Source organism: Suncus etruscus, chromosome 3, assembly GCF_024139225.1.
Source record: "Suncus etruscus isolate mSunEtr1 chromosome 3, mSunEtr1.pri.cur, whole genome shotgun sequence".
Lineage (NCBI taxonomy): Eukaryota > Metazoa > Chordata > Mammalia > Eulipotyphla > Soricidae > Suncus > Suncus etruscus.
This window is the reverse complement of record NC_064850.1, coordinates 70,403,719-70,426,891: the sequence shown is the minus strand read 5'-3', so window position 1 is coordinate 70,426,891 and position 23,173 is coordinate 70,403,719. Positions and strand designations below refer to the sequence as shown.

General features: G+C 38.3%; 1 non-coding gene and 1 pseudogene across 1 annotated transcript; both read right to left on the bottom strand.

The window, feature by feature from the left end:
- Positions 1 to 237: 237 nt before the first annotated feature.
- LOC126004361 (serine/threonine-protein phosphatase PP1-gamma catalytic subunit B-like) overlaps positions 238 to 23,173 on the bottom strand; it is a 61,787-nt pseudogene continuing 38,851 nt past the window's right edge.
- On the bottom strand, positions 19,479 to 19,585 carry LOC126005697 (U6 spliceosomal RNA). Its single transcript, XR_007494737.1, has one exon. It is a non-coding gene; the product is annotated as a U6 spliceosomal RNA (small nuclear RNA).

Below are 23,173 nucleotides of genomic sequence, written 5' to 3'. Positions count from 1 at the left end.
AGGAACAAAAACAATAAGTGTGATAACAAGTTTTCCAGAATACTGGGAAGATAACAAAGCCAGGGAGTGGAGCAAGATCCTGGATCATTGCCATGGATGTCCTCTCGTACCAGACTGAATATGCCATGCCCTTTATTGGAGTGTTGGCGTCCATGGCTTTCCTCCTGAACTTCTTCACACTGCTCTCGTGGGTTTAGCAACTTTTCTCAAACTAAATTGAATGTGCTATGCTCTTTATTATTTAATCCAGCATTTTTCATGCATAACTGGAGATCCTCGAAGCAGTTCCTGTCCTGCCTTGTCTCTGAAATTAATACTTAGTTCCCCAATGAGGGCACCTTAGAGATGAAAATTTGGAAAAGGTTAAGGACAATGTTTACAAGGTACATAAGAAGGACATGTAGATGCCCCACTATTTTGGGTAACTTGGGGTATTGTTAATTCTATCATCCAACTTTTGGATTGTATTACTAGGGAAGAGGATCTAATTAAGAATCCTATCCCTCAACTTCTCTGTCCACACCCCCAAAAAGGAAAGTTTCTCTCACACATGTTCTGAGAGTGGAAGGGTTCCTTCCCAGTGGAAACATGTTCTTCATTTAAAGGTCTTTCCAGGGCCGATAATTTGTCATTTACTACTGGCATCAAACCAGAGAGACCCCCATCTTCCAAGTATAACTTAACCTCCAGTATATCAGATGAGAAGGACATATACCATAAGCCAGCTACTACCTCTTCAAAGTCAGAGTCTGTAAATGGCTCCGTAGATATGCTGCTATCTCCTTTTCCACCATTTCCCCATAAAGAATACCCTAGAAGTTGTTTAAAATGAAGTTTATGGTTAAAACCCTTACTGGTCATAAATGGTCTATTATACCTACGTCTCTATGAGCTTCACCAGTTCTTCCTCCTGCATCTAGAGGATAATCAGCTTTCATTTTCTGAAGGCTTGAAAATGGCCTCACTCAGCCACTTTAAAAAGGCCTGTACTTCATATGAACACACATTTCAATACAGCAATGAATACCTTGCAGGCTGGAGTGGAAGTGTACTCTGGACCCCCCAAGATTTTCATGGGGTTGCTAAAACATGCCTAAGTCCTTCTCAATATATACAATGGCAAATATGGTTCAGTGATGAAGCCAAGTCAAAATCCCATGCCTTGTGTTGTTCTGGAAAAAAAATTTAGGGTTCAATTGATTTATGAGATGCTAATAGGTGAGGGAGAGTGGGAAGACAAAAAAGCAAGCTGACTTGCCTTGTGCTGTTTTAGCTCAACTCCATAGGCAGTATTGTGGGCTTGGGAAAAGATTGATGCTGATGCTGAATGTAAAGTAAGTTATCCAAAAATTTTTCAGGGAGTTTCTAAGGCATATGGAGTATATATTGGAAAATTGACAGATGCAATTCAGAGACAGGTTAAGTGTAAAGAGACTCAAAAATACCTATTAAAAACACTGGCTTTTGAGAATGCTGAGTGAAAGCTCATGAACCATCAGAAAAAAGGATGTTATGGGGTACTTAAAGGCATGTCAGAACTTTGGTTCTATTAAACTCACATGAATGCAGTTGAGGACTATACAGTGCAGAGGCAAACTCAGGATAAATGTTTCTATTGCAGTAAATCAAGCATCTCCACAGAGAATGCAGAGCCCCTCCCAACTTTGCCCCTTTGAGAGCATCATTTGGACTTTGTCTGAGGTGCATTAGGGGAAACAATAGGGCAAAAAATTGTTGCTATGCCTATGATAATTTCATTTCGGAAAACGGGAGAAGTAGCCAACACTGGGCCTCACAAGCTCAGGGTAAATGTCTTAATTGTGGTAAATTGGGCCATTTCTGCAAGGAATTCAGGACCCTTCCTGGTCCTGCCCTCTTGAGACTGCCACCTGAACCTTGTCTGCAAGATGGTGGGGGTGCCCATTGGACAAGAGATTGCCCCAATAATTCTGTCTTGGGAAACTGCAGAAGGGGTCAACCCAAGTCCTACAGAATCAGGAATATTCCTGAACCCACCACCCTAGCCCCAACCTGGACTTATAGAGCTATGATCAATAGATTCACTGCAATCTATTTGTTGCAAGTATTGCCTTGGATATTCCCTGCCATAAAACCATCATGATAGCAATAGCCCAGTGCCCCTACAAATTAAGTATCTCATGCTCTACCAACTGATCTAGCTGGGTGCTCTCCTACAAATTAAAATCTGGTATAAAAAGGCCAATTCCACCAGGCACTGTAGGCCTACTCCTCAGGAAAAGCAATCAGGCTCTTTGGTTTTTAATTTTGTTTTTTGGGTTACACCCAGAGGCACTCAGGGATTATTCCTGATTCTGCACTCTGAAGTCACCCCTGGTGGGCTTGGAAGACCATCTGGGATGCCAGAAATTGAAATTGGTTTGATCATGTGCAAGGCAAATGCCCTCCTTGCTGTGCTATCACTCTAGCCCCAGCAGTATGACTCTTAAGGGAATCACTACACGTGTTAGGGTCATTTTGGTACCAACTGTTTGAACATTTTTATAAGGGAGAGTGCATCACCTAACTCCTGCTTCTTTTTGCTATGCCTAGCCAATCCACTTGCCCAGGATGAACTGAAGATTTCAGTAGCACTAGTCCTTTAGTGGCCTATATCACTGATATTACAGAAGACAGGTGCCCACTCTTAACTAATGGGAGATTCATGGGAAGGAGTTTAAGAAAATGATTGACACATCTCTTCTCATTACTGGCCTCACATTGAGCCTTGTAAGCAATATTTTATTATCTGCATGGAGTAGGCACAATGCATTCTTTCTCTGCCTGACAGAGTACTAGACAGCTAAATTGCATTGGTCCAGAGGGTTTTACAGCTACCTTTCATCCCTATGTATCTAGCCTCCATGCCCCTGAATCTATGGGGTTGAGATTTATAACAGCAGTGGCACATTCAGTTTATGGTTTATCCAGTTCATCCATCCCTTTTTCTGGCTGCTAATTCAGAGGCAGGGCCTTTTAAATTGGGGCTGTTGTGGCACAGTGCCCACCACCTCTGCATTCAGTGGAAGTCTTTCAATCCTGTGTGGAAACAAGATTTGGCCCTCAACAACATAAAGTTAAGGGTGCTGGTAAATTTTGTGTAGGAATAGCTTAAATTAGGACATATTGAAACTTCTTTTTTCAGAACAGAATTCCCCTGTCTTAGTTATACAAAAGAAATTGGGCAATTGGCAAGTGTTTGATTAACTTGCAGAATGTTAATCCTTGGGGACCCTCCAACCCAGCCTTATCTTCCCTGCAGCAATTACTAAAGACTGGCTGCTGGTTGTGATTTACTTAAAAAACTGATTTTATAATATTCTTAACCATCCAGACGACTGTAAATGCCTTTCATGTTCTGTTCCCTCCTTTACAATAAGGCACCTTATTCTGCAGTTTCAGTGGAATGTTTTACACCAGAGAATAACTAACTCCCCTATTATTTGTCAATATCTTGTTGATCTAATCCTTCTAGTTCGAGGTTTACCCATGCTTATATTATTCACTATATGGGTGATATCTTGCCTGCTTGCTTACATTTTCTAATAACAGGGAGCTTCAGAGATTATATGAGGATGTGATAACATGTTAATCAATAGCAAGATTACAGATTACCACAAAGAAAATTCTGATGCTGCCCCATATGCATACTTGGGTTATGGTCTTGAGTTCACCACAGTTCATCCCCAGAAAATTGACACCTACCAGAAAGACTTCAAAACTCTTTTTTTTTTTTTTCAAAACTCTTAATGACTTTTAAAAATTGCTGGAATACATTAATTGGATCTACCCCTTTCTCAGCATTCCTAACTTAGAGCTTAGTAACTTATTCCTCACCCTTGAAAGGGGATTCAGCCCTAGATAACCCAAGACATAGAACCCCTGAGGCTCAAATTAAATTGGATTTTTTTATGGACTGGCTCTAGAAGTCCTATCTTTCTTCGTTTGCTACTGAAGAAAAATTATGGTTATCACTCTTTATTGACCCTCAGTCACTCACTGCAATGATTGTGCAGCTATTAGGCCCACTAGAATGCTTTATTTACACAATAAACAACCTTTAATCCTCATGCCATATTTGGAATTAATAGCTGTTCTTATAATTAAAGGAACACTGCCACTTCATGCTCTACTGGTAAATAATCCTCATTTACCATTCCTAAGAAAGAAATTGACTCTATTTTCCACCTCAATGATGATCTTCAAATAGCTTTAGCTGATTTGTATTTGGGAGGGGGCGTTGGGTCACACTCAGTGACTCTCGGGGGTTACTTCTGGCTCTGCCCTCAGAAATTGCTCCTGGCTTGGAGGACCATATGAGATGCTGGGGGATCAACTGCAGTCAGTCCTAAGCTAGCACAGGCAAGGCAGATGCCTTAACCCTTGCGCCACAGCTCCTGCTCCAGCTTTAGCTGATTTGTTAGAACATTCCTCCCACTTCCTAGCTGGGAATGCTTGGGATTTTTTTAGAAGGATTCCCTTTATAATTTCTTTCATCATTCGCTCCTCCCTATTCCTAATGCTCTGGTATATTACATTGCCTGCTTCTCCTCAGGAAGAGGCAGGATCATTGGGTCCTTTCTGAACACAATAGAATATATCAACTATAATTCTGTCCAATAAGTGGAACCCACCACTTTGATTTATTTACTCTCCCATGTGTCAGGCCCATATAAAGTGCTGAGCAACTCAGCCTATGTGGTTGGCCTTTTTCCTGGAATGATCATTGTTTCCCTAAATTCCTATAACTATGTGGTTCAGATTTGCTTCAGCAATTACAAGCTCTTTTACAAAAAGCACTGTGAAACTATTTTCATTACTCATATTAGATCTCTTTCTAGTCTTCCTGGGCCAATGGCTCAAGGAAACAAAATTGCTGATCATGGGACCAGAGAGATAGCATGGAGGTAAGGCATTTGCCTTTCATGTAGAAGGTCATTGGTTCGAATCCTGGCATCCCATATGGTCCCCAAGCCTGCCAGAAGTGATTTCTGAGCATGGAGCCAGTAGTAACCCCTGAGCACTGCCGGGTGTGACCCCCCCCAAAAAATTTTGCTAATCACTTAGAAGAGTCTGTCTTTACATTACCTGTAGAAGAGCATGAAACCCTACACTCAAATGCTCATTGCCTTCATCTACATTATTGTATCCCATTAAGACAAGCCAGGCAAATTTCCTATGCTTGTCCTGTCTATCCTCCTTTACATTGTAACCCCCTTGTGGCTGAAGCTAATCCCCAAGATCTACAGAAAAATGAATTATGGCACATGGATATCACATGTTACCTTTTAACCAAAAAAATCCTTTTCTTCATGTAGTCATTGGCACTTTTTTTTTCTTTATATGGGTGTTCCTATAAGTTCTGAAAGAGCTAAAGCTGTTTATTCCTCTTTTTTTTACAATTATTTCTGTCATGGGTGTTCCCCATACCATCAAAACAGATAACGGCCCAGCTTACACTAGTAAAACTTTTCAATCATTATGTAATGAATGGCAAATCAACCATGACTCTGATATCCCCTATAACCCTCAGGGACAAGGCATTATTGAATGTACTCATGAGATTCTCAAAACACAATTATTAAAAATCAAAACTGGGGGCATATCCCCACTTGACTTATTATCCCTAATATTATTATCTTTAAATATTTTTAATTTACCCCAAGGAGAGCCTCACACAGTTGCCATACAACACTTTCAAGAAGGTAGACAGGCTCAGAAAACAGTTAATTCACCTAGAAAGTTGACAAAGAATGAATAACAGGGTAACCTCTTCATCTGAGGAAAAGGCTATGTTATATTTCCACAAATGGCAACCCCACCAAGAAACTCTGGGTCCCATTATGCCTCATCAGAAGTCAAACTCACTGAGATTCAAACGGGCCTCTAGCTCTTTCAGCACATCATAAGAATGATGAAGAATCTACCCAAAAAGAAGGAGCTGGTCTCAGAACCTCCTAAATTTGGATAACTCCTAAAAATATCAGTGAGTCCTGCAGCCCCTTGCCTCACTTTCAGGATGAGGAAGGACCCTGACCTTTTAACTTTCCTCTCTTGATTCTGTTTGTGTCAGTCATTATATTGCTGGTTTAATTATGTGTTCTACCTTTATAGATCTTAATAGCTTTTATTTTTTTAATTTCTTTTTTTAATTGTGACTGAAGTGCATTATACAGAATTATTTACGGTACATAGTGACAATGAATGAAGGGCATTCCCACCACCAATGTTGTCCTCCCTCCACTCCTGTTCCCAGCATGTCTCCCATATCTCCCTCCTTTATCCCCCGGAATACTAGTGTAACTGGTCTCCACTTTACAGCTTGTTGTAGATTGGGTATCTATTCTGTCATTGACTTTGGGTTTGGTGTTCCAGTCCGGTCATTTTTTACTTTCACTACATGTTCATATGACTGGTCCTGTTAATCATCATTTTCCCCCCTCAATTTATGAGGCTGAATGATTCAAGTTATGCTATTCTGTTGGAGATAAAAAAAGGTTAAGGAAAAGAGAAGAAAAATTTGGTATCAACTACTAAAATATCACCAATAATATCCACAAGAGTGAAAAAGAAAGAAAAAAGTGGGAGAAAAAGAAGGAAAATAATATCAAAAACAAACAAAACAAAACAAGAAAAAGGAATGCTGGAATGGCAGGGTTTGGTGTTCCCCACTATTTTTTCTGTTTTGCTATTTTTTTAAATTTCTTTGTTTAAACACCGTGATTACAAATATGATTGTAGTTGGGTTTCGGTACTGTAAAGAACACCCCCCCCTTCACCAGTGCAACATTCCCATCACCAATGTCCCAAATCTCCCTCCTCCCCACCCTACCCCCGCCTGTACTCTAGACAGGCTTTCTAGTTCCCTCATTCATTCACATTTTAGGATAGTTCTCAATGTAGTTAGATCTTAATAGCTTTTAGTTTACTCTATGTTCCATTACAAACAAGTAAATTGCATCTAACTCTAATGATTTAAAATGTTGCAAATTACTATAATTAGTTTTTTCAGATCATATTGTTAATTAATTTGCCCTGTTCTAGGGAAATGCATAATGTTGTTAGATTTGTAATGCTTCTTTGTCATCTTAGTGACTGTTCCCCAAATGCAATGATACTTGACTGGGTATATCCAAAGGCAACTTGTTTATTACTGATTTAATGTTTTTTATTCAAGAAGAGTACAATTTTTGTTATGCTAGGTGGAAGAATGTTTAGCAAATTGTTTTCCAATCATGTATATCTGCAGAAATGTTCTAATGCTTTTGTTCAGAGAAGTCTGTGGGAAAGGAACCTAGATGCTTTAAACTCAAATTACAATGTTCTTAGACTTTAACTTCTGTCATCATCCCAGAGAGAGCACATTCTAAAACAGCAAACTGTTCTGTACTCCCAAGGATAGAGAGGACCCTTTGCTACTCCAGTGCCTGATCATTTTAAATGGCATTCCTCTGTCTCATTGATATATTTTATAACCTCTAGCCAAAACTAGCTAATTACTTGGATCCATATTAAAGTTAAGCTATTATGAAAATCTTTAACTAGGAGGACTACTGTCACTGAGTCCTAAACTCATACACATGATAGGGAAACCACTCAGACCATCTGGATGGGACAATAGTCCTTGAATCACAAACATTGAGTAAGGTAATATAGCTTAAACTTTTCCACAGTCTTTAGAACATTGTGACTTTTGTGATATGTATAAAGACAAAGATATGGAAAAGCTGATTGGTTTGAGAATGATGAATGAACAATTTAAAAAAAGAAAAAGTATTCCTCCAGAACGGATGTACCTTGGACTTTATCTCAGAATTCAAAAGGGGATATGTATATTTCTTTATGTGTATTTCTTGGGAAACAATGTTGATATTATACCAATGAATCAGGAGTAGAGTAGAATAGCATCAGTTAAGGAAAAAATACAACAGCCAAGCAATATACCCCTGGTTTCCCAATTGATTTACTCCATACTCTTCATACTCTCCCCTATAGAACTCTGCCTACACCAATTTACCATTCACCAATTCACCAAGTTCCCCCACCCATGGGTCCTTTAACGTATCTAATACTTTGTGTCAATATCTTCATTTTCAAAAACAAAAAGGTGTTTGCATAAATCCAGTAAAATGGGATAGTTTACTGATAGAAAAATGCTCCCATCTATTAAACCTATAAATTCCAAAATTCAAATACTGTAGATGGGTCCTACAAAACCCCGAACATTTGTTATATTAACTTTACATAATCTTTCATTGCTCTGAGATTGGCCATACACCCCAAATTGTAAATCCCATCAAGGGCCTTGGATAGAACTAGGGCAGGCTTTGTGTCACGCTGGTAATGATATGGGGCATGAGGGAGCCAAAGAGCTAGGAAAAAATGGGGGAAAGGAAGACCGTGCTTTCTCCATGACCTAGAAGAGCCCACTGGAGTTAGGCAAACTAAAGACCAACCTAAAGCCTGTGGCTGATGGATCTGACCAAATGCTTCTGAGAAAGCGCTAATAAATCTAGGTTGAGTTTCTGTCCCAGCTTTTACTGCACCTATGGAAAATAATATCCTTTTTTTTTTTTTTTTTTTTTTACTACATTCCAATAAGCTCTGCTCTAGATATAATGGCTTTACTCACCTCCCACTCTGTTGGCAGCACTGGTACTTCTGATTCTGGAATCCTACCTCTTCCAAAGAACAGTAGAATATGTGGAAAGAATGACCTATCCAACCCATCTCAATTTTTTGTGTTAAGGAAACAAAAAAGGGAGATGTAACTAAACACACAGCATACCTTCTGTTTTTCTCCTTAAGAGAGTACTCATTCTATTTTTTCCCAAAGAAGAGCACACATCCTATTTTCCCCAAACACACAGCGCTGACACCCTATAAATATCCACTCCCACCAAAAGTAGAGAGAGCTATTTCCCCACCCTCAAAGTGGCTCATGGATAGTTTGGAATCTGTAAGCACTGTACTCACCTGATATCCAACATCAAAAGCTTCATTTTCAATTGTTGTTGTTCTTTTATTCTTCATTTCTTTTAGGCATCTTGATAAGCAATACTGTAACGGAAACAGTATCATGCATTATCACTTTACCTCCTTTCAGCACCCAGTTATTATCCAGAGTGATCATTCCCAACTATCATTTTATAGTGGTCCCTGCATCCCCCCCTTTTTTTTGACAAATTTTCTACCATATACCATATACCATAATCCAGTTTCTCTGGATCTTGTTTCAATTGTCTTTAGATATTATTGTCATACTAGTTTTTAAGTTCCTCAGTGCATATGATTCTACTTCATCCCTCTCCCACTGAATCATTTTATTCAGCATAATAGACTCCCTGTCCATTCATGTTTAAGCAAATTTTATTATTTCATTTTACTTATCACTGTGTAGTATTTCATTGTGCAGATATACAGGTTTCTTTATCCACTCATCTATTTTTGGGTACTTGATTTGTTTTAAGACTCTGGTTTTTGTGAATAGTGCCATGAAAATAGCAATGCAGACATCTTCCTCATTATGTTTTTTTTACTTAGGGTAAAAATACCTAAGGAAAAATAATGCTAGGTTATATAGAAGCTCAGTTTCTACGTTTTTTTCCCCCCCTGAGGAATATTCATACTGTTTACTTAAAAAAAGGTTATACCACAATTTAATACTACATGGCTGTAAAAAATTATACAATCATGCAATTTGCAGCTACATGGATGAGACTGTAAGATACTATGTTAAATGAAGTAATCCAAAATATGAAGGATAAATACAGAATGATATCACTTATATATGGTATTTAGAATGACTGCATAAAGAAACACAATGGTTTAAATGGGAGTTGTCTTGAATACCCTTGGCCTCAGAGAATAGCAAGGAGAAGGAAAGAAACTGAGTAGAAAAAGCAAAACACAAAAATGAAAGAGCAAGCAGTCTCAGTTGCATTGGGGGTGTTAATAAAAACAGAACTAAGGCGGCCAGAGAGGTGCCGCTAGAGGTAAGGTGTCTGCCTTGCAAGCGCTTGATACCCCGGCATCCCATCTGGTCCCCCCAAGCCAGGGGGGCAATTTCTGAGCGCTTAGCCAGGAGTAGCCCCTGAGCATCAAATGGGTGTGGCCAAAAAAAAACAAAAACAAAAAAAACACCAAACAAACAAAAAACAAAACTAAGGGCCCCAGCAATAAAGCAGTGATAGGGTATTTGCTTTGCACATGGTCCACCCAGGATGAACCTGGGTTTTGTTTGTTTGTTTGTTTTTGTTTTTGGGTCACACCTGGCATCACTCAGAGGTTATTCCAGGCTCTACGCTCAGACATCGCTTCTGGCAGGCTTGGGGGACCATATGGGATGCTGGAATTCGAACCACCCAAACCATTCAAACCATGCAAGGCAAACACCCTACCTCCATGCTATCTCTCTGGCCTCCTAGATATTCTTTCTATCCTGATTATTGTTTCTTTTGAGGTGCAGAAGTCTCTTAATTTATCATATAGTCCACTTTATCTTTTCTTCCACTTGCTTTGTCAGTGGTTCACTACACTTAAAGATGCCTCCAGCTTTAGTGTCATGGGGATTTCTTTCCATGTTTTCCTTTATGTACCTTTTGTATATGGAACCATATGGGATGCCAGGGGATCAAACTGCAGTCTGTCCTAGGTTAGCCAGTACAAGGCAAATGCCCTACAGCCTGTGCCACAGATCCAGCCCCAAAATTTTCAGTTATTTTTATATACCACCTGATATTACCTAAAATAGAGATGACTTTACTTATTCAAAATATGGATAACATTTTTCTTTTTGTATTAAATGATTTTTATTTTGACCAAAGTGCATTACATATCTTCCACAATGCAAATCTTCCAGGTGCATAATGACATTAAATCAGGGACATCCCCACTACCAATGTTGTCTCCTTCCACCCCTGTTCCCAACATGCATCCCATATCCCCCTCCTTTGCCCCCTGAACTGCTAGTATAGGTGGACCCCTCTGTGTCTAGTTTGATGTAGATTGGATATTGTTTCTGTTGTTATTGGCTTTGGATTTGTTGTTTAAGTCTGATCATTTTTTTATTTCAACTCAATGTTCAGATGAGTATTTGGTCTTGGTACCATCCATTACTTCCCTCTCAAGAACAAGATGATTCAAGTTATGTGGTTCTGTTTGAAGGAAAAATATGGAGGGGGCAAAAATCAAGCAAAAAAAACCCAGGAGGAATCCTTCTAGAGGCTATCAATTTAAGAGATGAAGGGGAAAAAGGAAGAAAAACATAACAACAGTACAAAAAAGAAAAATTAAACAAAAAGTCCAAAAAGCTCCACAGCAATAAAGACAACAACCAAACAATAGCCACGATTTCAAAATAAAAACAAAACAAAACAAAAAGAACAAAAAGAACAAAAAGAACAAAAACAAACAACAATAACAAAAATAAAGATTTGTGCTTTTTAAAATTTTTTTTGCATTGACAAATTAAATTTTGGGGAGATTAGAAAGGGAATTCCCTTGGCCTACAAGATACAAGGTTTCTCCCCTCTTGAAGCATACTGTCATAGGAATAACTACAAGCTCCATACATGTTCTTTTACTCTCCCCTAGGTCTTTTTGTGGTGTCTGGAAACCTTCTACTTAGTCGTGGATGATAAAATCAGGCCTTTGTAACTAGAGATCTTAGTATTTGTACAGGTCCTAGGATGGAGACTAGGATGGAGTCTTTCTTTACGGTTCTAGAAGTTCTCAGAAAAGCACTCAGAAAAGTGTGCTCCAAAAATCTAATAAGCCTTAGAGAAAAGGAGAGAAGAAATGAATAGACATTTCTATGAAGAAGACCGAAAGATGGCCAATAAATACATAAAAACATGCTCACCATCACTTATCGTTAGGGAAATCCGAATTAAGACTACAATGAGATTCCACCTTACACCAGTGAGGATGGCTCACATCAAAAATAACGGGACCAATCTCTGTTGGCGTGGATGTGGTCAGAAAGGAACTCTCATCCACTATTGGTGGGAATGCTGTCTGTTCCAGCCCCTATGGAAAACAGTATGGATAGTGCTCAGTAAACTCAGAATTGAGCTGCCAAATGACCCAGCAATTGCTCTCCTAAGTATCTATCTCCAAGTCAGAAGGTCATTCATCCCAAAGAATGTGTGCATGCCACTATTTATCGCAGCACTCAGTACAATAGCCAAGATTTGGAATCAACCTCAATGCCCAACAACAGATGAGTGGATTATGAAGATGTGGTATTTATACACAATGGAATACTACATAGCAGTTAGAAATGATACAATCATGGGTTTTGCAGTAAAATGGATGGATGGATCTACAAAACATTATATTAAATGAAGTAAGCCAGAAGAAGAATGATAAATACAGAATGATAGCATTTTTCTGAGGTACTTAGAATATACAACACATATACATATAATACTCCAAGAAAAAATATAACAGTCTAATAGGGTAGAAACTCCAAGCACTGTAGTTGTCAGCATTTACTGGGGAGAATTATTCAAATCAAGAGAAAGAGGAACAACACAAAGCCTCAACTATCCATTATACCATAAACAAACCAGCAACAATGGAAACAACGGTTTAGAGTGAACAGGTATGTAATCAGCCTTTAATTACAAAGGCCTATAATAATGTCTTAAGGAACTTATACACAGATATAGGTGAAGAATATGACTGGAAGCCAGAGACTGCAGCTGCAGTATTTTCTAATGATATGTTTTAATGCCTTAATCTTACTAGGTATAAAATAAAATAACCTCTATCTTCTCTGTCCATAGGGATTCTTGGATACAAAGGGTGAACACCCTATTTTTACATCTTGGTGCTCAGTCATACTAGATATCATATTCAGTTTGCATTATGAAAATGTTTTGATAAAACACTCCAATATACTCTTTTCCTCTGGTTTATGTCCCCTATTAGGACCTGAAGCATATGATCATTCAGACCACTGAAACAGTCAACTGAGAACCACAGACTTATGTTACAGGACCTACTCATTGGACACGTTTTGGCAAATTAACATCTCTCTCTCTCTTCTCCCTATTTCTTTCCTTCTCCCCTTTCTTCTTCATCTTCTTACTCATCATCATCAATTCAACCTATGTCAAATAAAATCTACACTGTTAGTTTCTCTTTAGGAAAGGAACTTCGGTACATAAGATGCAGTGGACAATACTACATAGGGTAGACACCTACATAAATAGGCCTCATTACCACATTATTTAATACTCGAGACACGAAACCTATGTGTATCCTAAACTGCTCCAGCCATTATCTAACCCTGAAACCTTCATTCAGCAAGGCCCAAACCCACCACTGATGAAATGCCTAGAAACTGGGAAAACCTCCCAACTCTGATACACCAGCCCCAATCTCTTTTATTTGATTTACTTATTTTTTAAATTTATTTTTACTATATTTACTTATTTTCTCCTATCTCTTATCTTTTGCTCTTCCTTTCTATCTTTACTAAGCTATACCTAAGCTAATTATTTATCTTTTTTTTTTTTTTTGGGCCACACCCGGCGTTGCTCAGGGGTTACTCCTGGCTGTCTGCTCAGAAATAGCTCCTGGCAGGCAAGGGGGACCATATGGGACACCGGGATTCGAACCAACCACCTTTGGTTCTGGATCGGCTGCTTGCAAGGCAAACGCCGCTGTGCTATCTCTCCGGGCCCTAATTATTTATCTTAATTCAACCAGTCCTTAAGAGCTCAGACTCATTCTATTAGGGTCAGACCTCGAACAACACCTTAAGAATAGATCACTAATGTATGTCTTTATGTGGGCTTGAGTACATAGACAGAGGACTCCTCTCTGAGAGCCAAACCTAAATTGTAAACAATGCATGCCTACAGTGTATATAGCCCCTCCTATATACTATCCGTCCTTTCCCTCCCCCTTCAGAAATCCTACTATCCCTTCAATCCCCAATCCCAAATTCTATATCCTGCCTTACTAACACTCTTTACCCTCTGTTCTTAATCCATTAGTACCAAGACCGACCTCCTGCCCCAGTAAGCCATCACCCAGCTCTCAAGAGAAAGGACACCTTCTCAGCCCCACATCTCGCCCTCTGGCAAGAAACTACAACCAACACTCCTGTTGACTCATGCTTGGTGATCCTCCTTCTTACCTGCCCCCCAATTGTGGACTGTTGCTTGATACTGGTTTCAGCTTCAGAAGGACCCCCAGTTCAAGAAGCTCTTTCTGCTGCAAATCATTTCTCAAACTCAATAAGACCAGGGTCTGTGATGAAAATATGCCCTGGATTCCAACCCCCACAAGAATATCTCAAAAGACAATGGGGAAGCCTATATTTCCTTTATATGTTTAATACTTCTATAATACTAACTCAACCTGTTTAGCCCCGAATGTAAGGCAATCTCCTGCATCACTTTTTTCTCTTTTTTTTTTTTTTTTTTTTTTTGGTTTTTGAGTCACACCCTGTGACGCTCAGGGGTTACTCCTGGCTATGCGCTCAGAAGTTGCTCCTGGCTTCTTGAGGGACCATATGGGACGCCGGGGGATCGAACCGCGGTCCGTCCTAGGCTAGCGCAGGCAAGGCAGGCACCTTACCTCCAGCGCCACCGCCCGGCCCCCACTTTTTTCTCTTAATTACATTTTTAAAATTCATTTTATTTGTTTTTTTCTTTATATATATATATATATATATATATATATATATATATGTGTGTGTGTGTGTGTGTGTGTGTGTGTGTGTGTGTATTTATGTTTTTTGTCGTGTTTTTGTTTTCTTCTCTTCCTTAACTTCACTGTTTTGGTTCTGCTTGGTACAAAACATACAAGAAAAAGTCTTGCCTGAGTTAAAAGCTCAGGTCAAAACCAGGCATAGAGATGATGGAGCCTGACACTCCCACCCCCAAATGCACCAGCAATATAATATAGCACCATTTCTTTTTGCGAACGCATACTAAAAAGGGGGAAATTTTATGATTTTCTTATCTACTAGGAATAAGAATTCATGTATTTTACAATACAGGGGCGCCTCCCACCTTGACTATATGTCATGTGGACTCAACTTAGACTCCAGGTGATTAGACAGCGACCATCCAACCCCAAACCCCATATCTCAGACATAGAACCGACACAGTTCTCTGCAACAGTGTCACGAACACCAAACTCACTCTGGGACATTCTTAATACTGCTCTGACACCAATATGAGCCAGCTTTAATATGACACCCTGACAACGAGGAAATGGCAACAACTTGATCTAAGAGCTGGTTGTCTTATCTCACCAACTAACGATGAGATGAAATCAGAAGACCTGATAAGTTCTGCCCAGTCATGATTGTCAGAGTCAGTCTTCTGTAGATAGCGAACTTGGCTTTTGCACAAATGAAAGATGACATGTCTTCTGATTTCATCTTAACGTTAGGTGGTGAGGTAAGACTACCTGTCTTAGACCAAGTTGTTGCCATTTCCTCGTTGTCAGAATGTCATATCAAAACCAGCATATGTTGGTGTCAGAGCAGTTTTCAAGAAAGATAACTTTTGTTTGGAAGTACTTTTTATTGAGTACATTAAATATTTGATTAAGTTCTATTCTTGCTTATTAAGTTTCTTTTGAAAAATTTATGGTGTGATAAGTGACTAAAGAAACTGTTGTAGGGGCTGGAGAGATAGCACAGCGGTAGGGCATTTGCCTTGCATGTGATGACGAGGGACAGAACTGGTTTGATTCCTGGCATCCCATATGATCCCCCAAACTTTTCAGGATTTCTGAGCACAGATTTCTGAGCACAGAGCCAGGAGTAATCCCTGAGCATTGCCCCCAAAACCTATAAATAAATAAATAAATAAATAAATAAATAAATAAATAAATAAACTGCCTTAAAAAGATAAAAAATAACTGTTGTATATCTACACAATGGAACACTGAACAGCTTAGTTAGGAAAAATGTTAGGAAAAATGAAGTCATAAAATTTACTTATACATGAGTATGTATATATACAGATATTTAGATAGATGGATGGATAGATAGATAGATAGATAGATAGATAGATAGATAGATAGATAGATAGATAGATAGATAGATAGATAGATATTTTTTGGTCTTGTCTTGAGTAGTCCACCTTTCTCTTTGGTATTTGCCATTTTCTTTTTTCTTTTCTTTTCTTTTTCTTTTTTTTTTTTTTTTTGAGTTTATTTTTATTTTGTTAGGATCTCACTCTGGAGACTGGGAAAGTTTGCAGCTGTTATCTCCTCAACCAATCTTTTCTCCCTTTACTTCCTTCCTCTCTGGTATTCCTATTACTCTGAGGTTGTTCCTCAGAGTTGTTCATTAAACAACTGGAGAGATAGCACAGCAATAGGGCATTTGCTGTGGATGCAGCAGATTCAGGACGGATGGTGGTTTGAATCCCAGCATCCCATATGTTCCTTTGTGCATGCCAGGAGCTATTTCTGAGCCGAGAGCCAGGAGTAACCCCTGAGCACTGCCGGGTGTGACCCAAAAACAAAAGCAAACAAATAAAGTTAACCTAATGCCCATCAGATAAGGGGGTAATATCTAAGATATACCAGGTACTGGCAGCAATTAACAAGAAAGAAACATCTAACCTTACCATCAAAAATATGGAGAGAAGAAATGAACAGATACTTCCTCAAAGAACTACAAAATTCCAAAAGGTATATGAAAAATGCTTTACACCACTATTCATTAAGGATATGCAAATGAAAACAACAATGAGATGCCATCTCATACCACAGAGACTGGCACACATCATAAAGAACAATCAATGCTGATGGAGATGTGGAGAGAAAGGAACTCTCATTCACTGCTGGTGGGACTGCCATCTAGACAAGTCTTTAAGGAAAACAATATGGAGATTCCTCAAAAAAACTGAAAATTGAGCCACCATATTATCATCAATACCTATCCTAGGGATATACCCTAGGAACACAAAAACATGATAAAAAAAATGCCTTCTGCACTCCTATCTTAATTGCAGCACTATTTACAATAGCCAGAATCTGAAGCAACCCAGATGCCTGGCAACAGATGAGTGGCTAAAGAAACTGATATATCTACATAATGGAGTGCTAAACAAATGTTAGAAAAAATGAAGTCGGGCCCGGAGGGATAGCACAGCGGCGTTTGCCTTGCAAGCAGCAGATCCAGGACCAAAGGTGGTTGGTTCGAATCCCAGTGTCCCATATGGTCCCCCGTGCCTGCCAGGAGCTATTTCTGAGCAGACAGCCAGGAGTAACCCCTGAGCAACGCCGGGTGTGGCCCAAAAACCAAAAAAAGAAGAAGAAGAAGAAGAAGAAGAAGAAGAAGAAGAAGAAGAAGAAGAAGAAGAAGAAGAAGAAGAAGAAGAAGAAGAAGAAGAAGAAGAAGAAGAAGAAGAAGAAGAAGAAGAAGAAGAAGAAGAAGAAGAAGAAGAAGAAGAAGAAGAAGAAGAAGAAGAAGAAAGAAAGAAAAGAAAAGAAAAGAAAAGAAAAGAAAAGAAAAGAAAAGAAAAGAAAAGAAAAGAAAAAATGAAGTCATAAAACTTTCCTTTACATGGATGGGCATGGGAACTATTATCTCGAATAAAATAAGTCAGAGGAAGAGAGAGACACAGAATAGTCTCCCTCATGTATGGGAGTTAAGAAAAGTAAAAGACAGTATGGTAATAATACCCAGAAATAATAGATATGAGGACCAGAAGGAGCAGCCCACATATGAAGCTTACCACACAGTGAGTGCAGTTAGAGAAATAACTACACTAACAACTCTCATGATAATGATAGTGAGTAAGAGAAATAAAATGCCTCTTGAAAAAAGATAGACAGGGGATAGGCAGATGAGAGGCATTGGTGTTAGGAAGGCGGTACTGATTAAGGTGGGTTTACTTTTTATGACTGAAACCCAACTACAAACATGTTTGTAATCATGGTGCTTAAATAGAGATATTATTATGAAAAAATAAGTTATTTTTACTTCTTATTTTTTCTTGATAGCTTGTGCTTTGTGTTTGATATTTATAATTTATCTTTAGATTTCATTTATGCAGATTCTGTACCTTCCAGATATATTATTTAACTCCTTCATATCCACTTCAATATATTCTCAATTTTTTTTCATACAATGTTGCTCAGAGCTGCATTAACTTCTCATCCAATGCATTTAGCATTGACAGAATTCCTGCTTTTAACAGTTTTAAAACTTATTTTAAAAATAAGTAATTTTTAGGTCATTTGAGCAGTCTGATAAACCTGATGACATACCTGGACCTCTTGCCAACTTCTATAGAGGCAGCTATGTTATGTTTCTTTCTTTTTCTTTCTTCCTTCTTTCCTTCTTTCTTTCTTTCTTTCTTTTCTTTCTTTCTTTCTTTCTTTCTTTCTTTCTTTCTTTCCTTTCTTTCTTTCTTTCTTTCTCTCTCCTTCCTTCCTTCCTTCCTTCCTTCTTCCTTCCTTCCTTCCTTCCTTCCTTCCTTCCTTCCCTCCTTCCTTCCTTCCTTCCTTCCCTCCTTCCCTCCTTCCCTCCTTCCCTCCTTCCCTCCTTCCCTCCTTCCTTCCCTCCTCCCTCCCTCCCTCCCTCCCTCCCTCCCTCCCTCCTTCCTTCCTTCCTTCCTTCCTTCCTTCCTTCCTTCTTCCTTCCTTCTTCCTTCCTTCCTTCCTTCCTTCCTCCCTCCCTCCCTCCCTCCCTCCCTCCCTCCCTCCTTCCTTCCTTCCTTCCTTCCTTCCTTCCTTCCTTCTTCCTTCCTTCCTTCCTTCCTTCCTTCCTTCCTTCCTTCCTTCCTTCCTTCCTTCCTTCCTTCCTTCTTTCTTTCTTTATTTGGTTTTTGGGTCACACCTGGTGACACTCAGGAGTTACTCCTGGTTATGTGCTCAAAAATCGCTCCTGGCTTGGAGTATCATATGGGATGCCAAGGGATTGAACCGCAGTCCGTCCTAGTCTAGTGGAGGCAAGGCAGACACCTTACCACTTGCACTACCACTCTGGCCCCTCATTTATTTTTATATTATTCCTTTTACTGCCTGAGTGCTCAGTGAAAATTTGAATTCTTACTCAACTCAATGAATTCACAATTACAATGAAATGTACAAACTACAATGAAGTCACTCTCATAAATGAGGGAGGCTATTTTGTGTGTCTCTCTTCCCCTGACTTATTTCATTCAGGATAATAGTTTCCATTTCTATCCATGTATAGGAAAATTTCATGACTTCATTTCATGACTTCATTGAACTCCACAATTTGAATTCTAGAATTTCAGTAGTATGATTGTGAGCTATCACTTAGCTCTCTATTGCTATATTTGTGCCACAACTGTTTTGTACAGATTTCTCCTTGATAACCAACAGAGGCAGAGTCAAAATCAATGTTCTAATGTTCTAATGACTGGAGTGTTATAAACATCACAGCAAAGATTGTGGGCCTATAGTAGGCCTATAGTGAGCATGAAAGTACCTATGTGTAATTTTTTTTAAATATGGAACGCTTCAAAAATTTGCGTGTCATCCTTGTGCAGGGGCCATGCTAAGCTTCTCTGTATCGTTCCAATTTTAGTATATGTGCTGCCGAAGCAAGCACTACCTATGTGTAATTTTAAGGGGACAGTCTTCACACAGAAGCTCATGTAGCAGGGGTTCTAGTTAGAGACTTCCTCTGGTATATTGGTGTTCACTTTGGACAAGAAGTTATCAATTAAAAAAAAAAAAGAAGCTATCAATTATAGTGGAAACCGCCCCTTTGGTGGGCCTAGAAATGTTAGAACTTGGGCATGCATTGGTTTTGGGGCTTTCACCTGGGGCTTATTTCTATTTTTCCTTATTGTGTGCTTCTGAAAAAATTAGCCAAATGTGTAAATTAAAATCTAAGGTCCTTTCTTGAATTGTCTTTTATTATAGTTATACACATTAGAAAACTATCTATTTTTTAAATATATGGTTGACTTTTAAAATATTCTAGACTGCATCCTAAAAATGGAAAAAGAAAAATGAAGAGAGGGAACAAATATATGTTACTGACTCTTTCAATCCCCTTTAAGTCATTCTAACTAGAGGGGAGTAGCTTATAAGATAACAGAGATCCAACAATAACGAGCACCTTCTCTTTATTTATATATCTGGGATTTAAAAAAACCATAAATCAGGATGGAGATAGCAGTATATTACTGTAAAGCTGAAATTGACCAAAATTAACTGCAGCTTGCAATTTAATGTCCAAATTTTCTCTGGAAGATGAACAAATACAAGAGACTTTAGAGTTCCTGAATAATTAAATCAAATAGATTCTGTCAATGTAATTATTATCTGTGAGAGATTCCTGGTACTTTCTGCTCTACTATTTTCCCAGAATCCTTCCCCATAATTTGTTTTAAAACATTCTAAAGAGTTAATGTGATCTATAGAAATACTGATCAAAATGAGCTCATATCTAATTCCATTCAGTGTTTTATATCTAAATATTTCTTACATATTTATTTTTAGAGGATATTTAAGTCTTGACTTAAATTTTAAAAGTGCTTGAATTCATAAAAGACAGCAGTAAAAAATGGGTTCACTAATTAGAAATTTAGTATGAGTACCTCAAATTTGAATTTGTCTGCCTACCAAGTTTTTCCTCCTCAGTTTAACATAGCTCTCATTTTTAGAACCAGCAAATGATACAATATCATTACTGAATCCAAATTTGGGTGATTTCTACTTGAAAATCAAAACTTGAAAGTCATTCTCTGGTGCAAAAAAAACCCCTACCATATTTTAATTTATATGTCAGCAATCTGAGACATAGTAGGCTTCCTGTTCCCTAAACCATATTATTCCTAGTTTGGGGACAGTGGTTTGTATTGGGACCATTTAAAAAATAAGTTAAAATAAAAATTGATTAAGAGTTAGGAGAAAGTGGGAATCCAGTTTCCAGAAACAAATAGAAACTTTGGTTTAATTCATCTTTTAATCAGTGATTTAATATACATTTTTTTGTTTGTTTGTTTTTGGGTCACACCTGGCAGTGCTCAGGGTTTACTCCTGGCTTTATGCTCAGAAATCGCTCCTGGCAGGCTCAGGCGACCATATGGGATGCCGGGATTTGAACTACCAACCTTCTGCATGTAAGGCAAATGCCTTACCTCCATGCTATCTCTCTGGCCCCAACATTCTTTATAAAACTTTGAGATAATATCATCAAAACACCCACTTCTAACAGACTGGCAAAGTTGAGGAATCTCTCAGGAGGTTCTTGTGTTCACTCTTTTCCTTCCACCCATTAGTGTATAAAAACTTCCCTGTGGATTTGGAGACAGGAAAAGATCAATGAGAAATGAGAGCATCTAAGCAATAAGCTTGTAAAGAATTAGATAGAATCTCTAATGCTTGCCTGCAATGCCATCTCAAGCCGGTTTCTACTTATTAAACAGAATATGTTGCAGAAAAATCATTTTAGGTAATAACTGAAGGTTTTGTGATAAAATGTATTGAAAGCTTGCAAGTATTTATGCATTAACGGGGCTCTACACAGTACAACTTTTATCTGAAATCTTTAAATTCAAGGAACAAGTGTTTTATTCAGTGAGACATTCTCATATGTAACTATTTGTCTATAGCTTTGAGTTGAATAGCGAATAATGAAACCACAGTGAATTGAATAATCTCACAGAATATAAAAAGCCCCTAAATCATGGAGCAGTTTCAGCATTCAGTAAAGCATGAAAACAAAGTACCATACTATTTTATATAACAAAGTGTGTCAGCATTCAAAGTGAAAAGACATTTGAATTGAGGTTTGTTTTGGGTTTTTTGGCAAATAATTCTTACTTTACAGAGCTAAAAGTAGCACCTGAACTTCCCAAGGAACAACAACAACAGCAAAAGGCTATTATTTTGAATATTTAACATATTGAAATATGTTAAAATTAAATTTTGTTTTGTTTTGTTTTGAGGCCACACCCGGCAGTGCTCAGGGGTTACTCCGGTCTCTGCACTCAGAAATCACTCCTAGCAGGCTCGGGAAACCTGAGGCCATGTATCAATTTGTCATAAAGTCATATGGGATGCCAGGAATCTAACCCGGCTCTGTCCTGGGTTAGCCGAGTGCAAGGAAAACACCCTACCATAGTGCCATCGCTCTGGCCCCAAAACATATTAAAATTAAAATTTTTAATATTTTCTGTCTAGTCCAACCTTTATGGAAAACAATATGGAGTTTCCTCAAAAACCTGGAGGTCAGCTCCCATATTATCTAGCTATACCACCCCTAGGGATATACCCTAGGAATACAAAAATACAATTTAAAAATCCCTTCCTCACACCTATATTTATTGCAGTGCTATTCACAATAGCCAGACTCTGGAAATAACCAAGAGGCCCTTCAATAGATGAATGGCTAAAGAAACTGTGGTACATATACACAATGGAACATTAGGCTCCCATCAGGAAGATGAAGTCATGAAATTTTCCTAAACATGTTGTGCATGGAATCTATCATGCTCAGTGAAGTAAATTAGAGGGAGGGAGAGAGATGCAGAATAATCTCACTCATCTATGGATTTTAAAAAATAAAAGACTTTTTTTTTTTGCAATAATTATCAGAGACAAAAGAGATGAAGGCTGGAAGGTCCAGCTCCTGATATGAAGCTCACCACAAAGAGTGGTGACTGCAGTTAGAGAAATAACTACACTGACAACTATCATAGCAATGTGAAAGAATGAGGGAAGTAGAAAACCTGTCTCAAATACAGGCAGGGGGTGGGTGGGTGGGTGGGGAGGAGGGAGGTTTGGGACATTGGTGATGGGAATGTTGTATTGGTAAAGGTAGGTGTTCTTTATATGACTGAAACCCAACTACAATCATAATTGTAACCAAGGTGTTTAAATAAAGATGTTAAAAACTTTAATATTTGTTTTGAAATATTTTATCAGTGCATAGCTATGTAAAGATGAACCATAGAAAATTTATTTTTAAGCCTATAATAATCTAGTAATGTCAATTTCCTATGATTCCGCCTACTATTTAAATCTTTTACTGTTTCAAGAAATTTCCACAGGTTTTGAAAGAAACTTTAATATCTTACAGAGGTCATGTATCAATCTGTCATAAAGTCATCAAACTACACTTTAAAAGGATACAGCTTATTATATAAAGTATGCTTCAATAAATCTCATGTTTATAATGTAAACT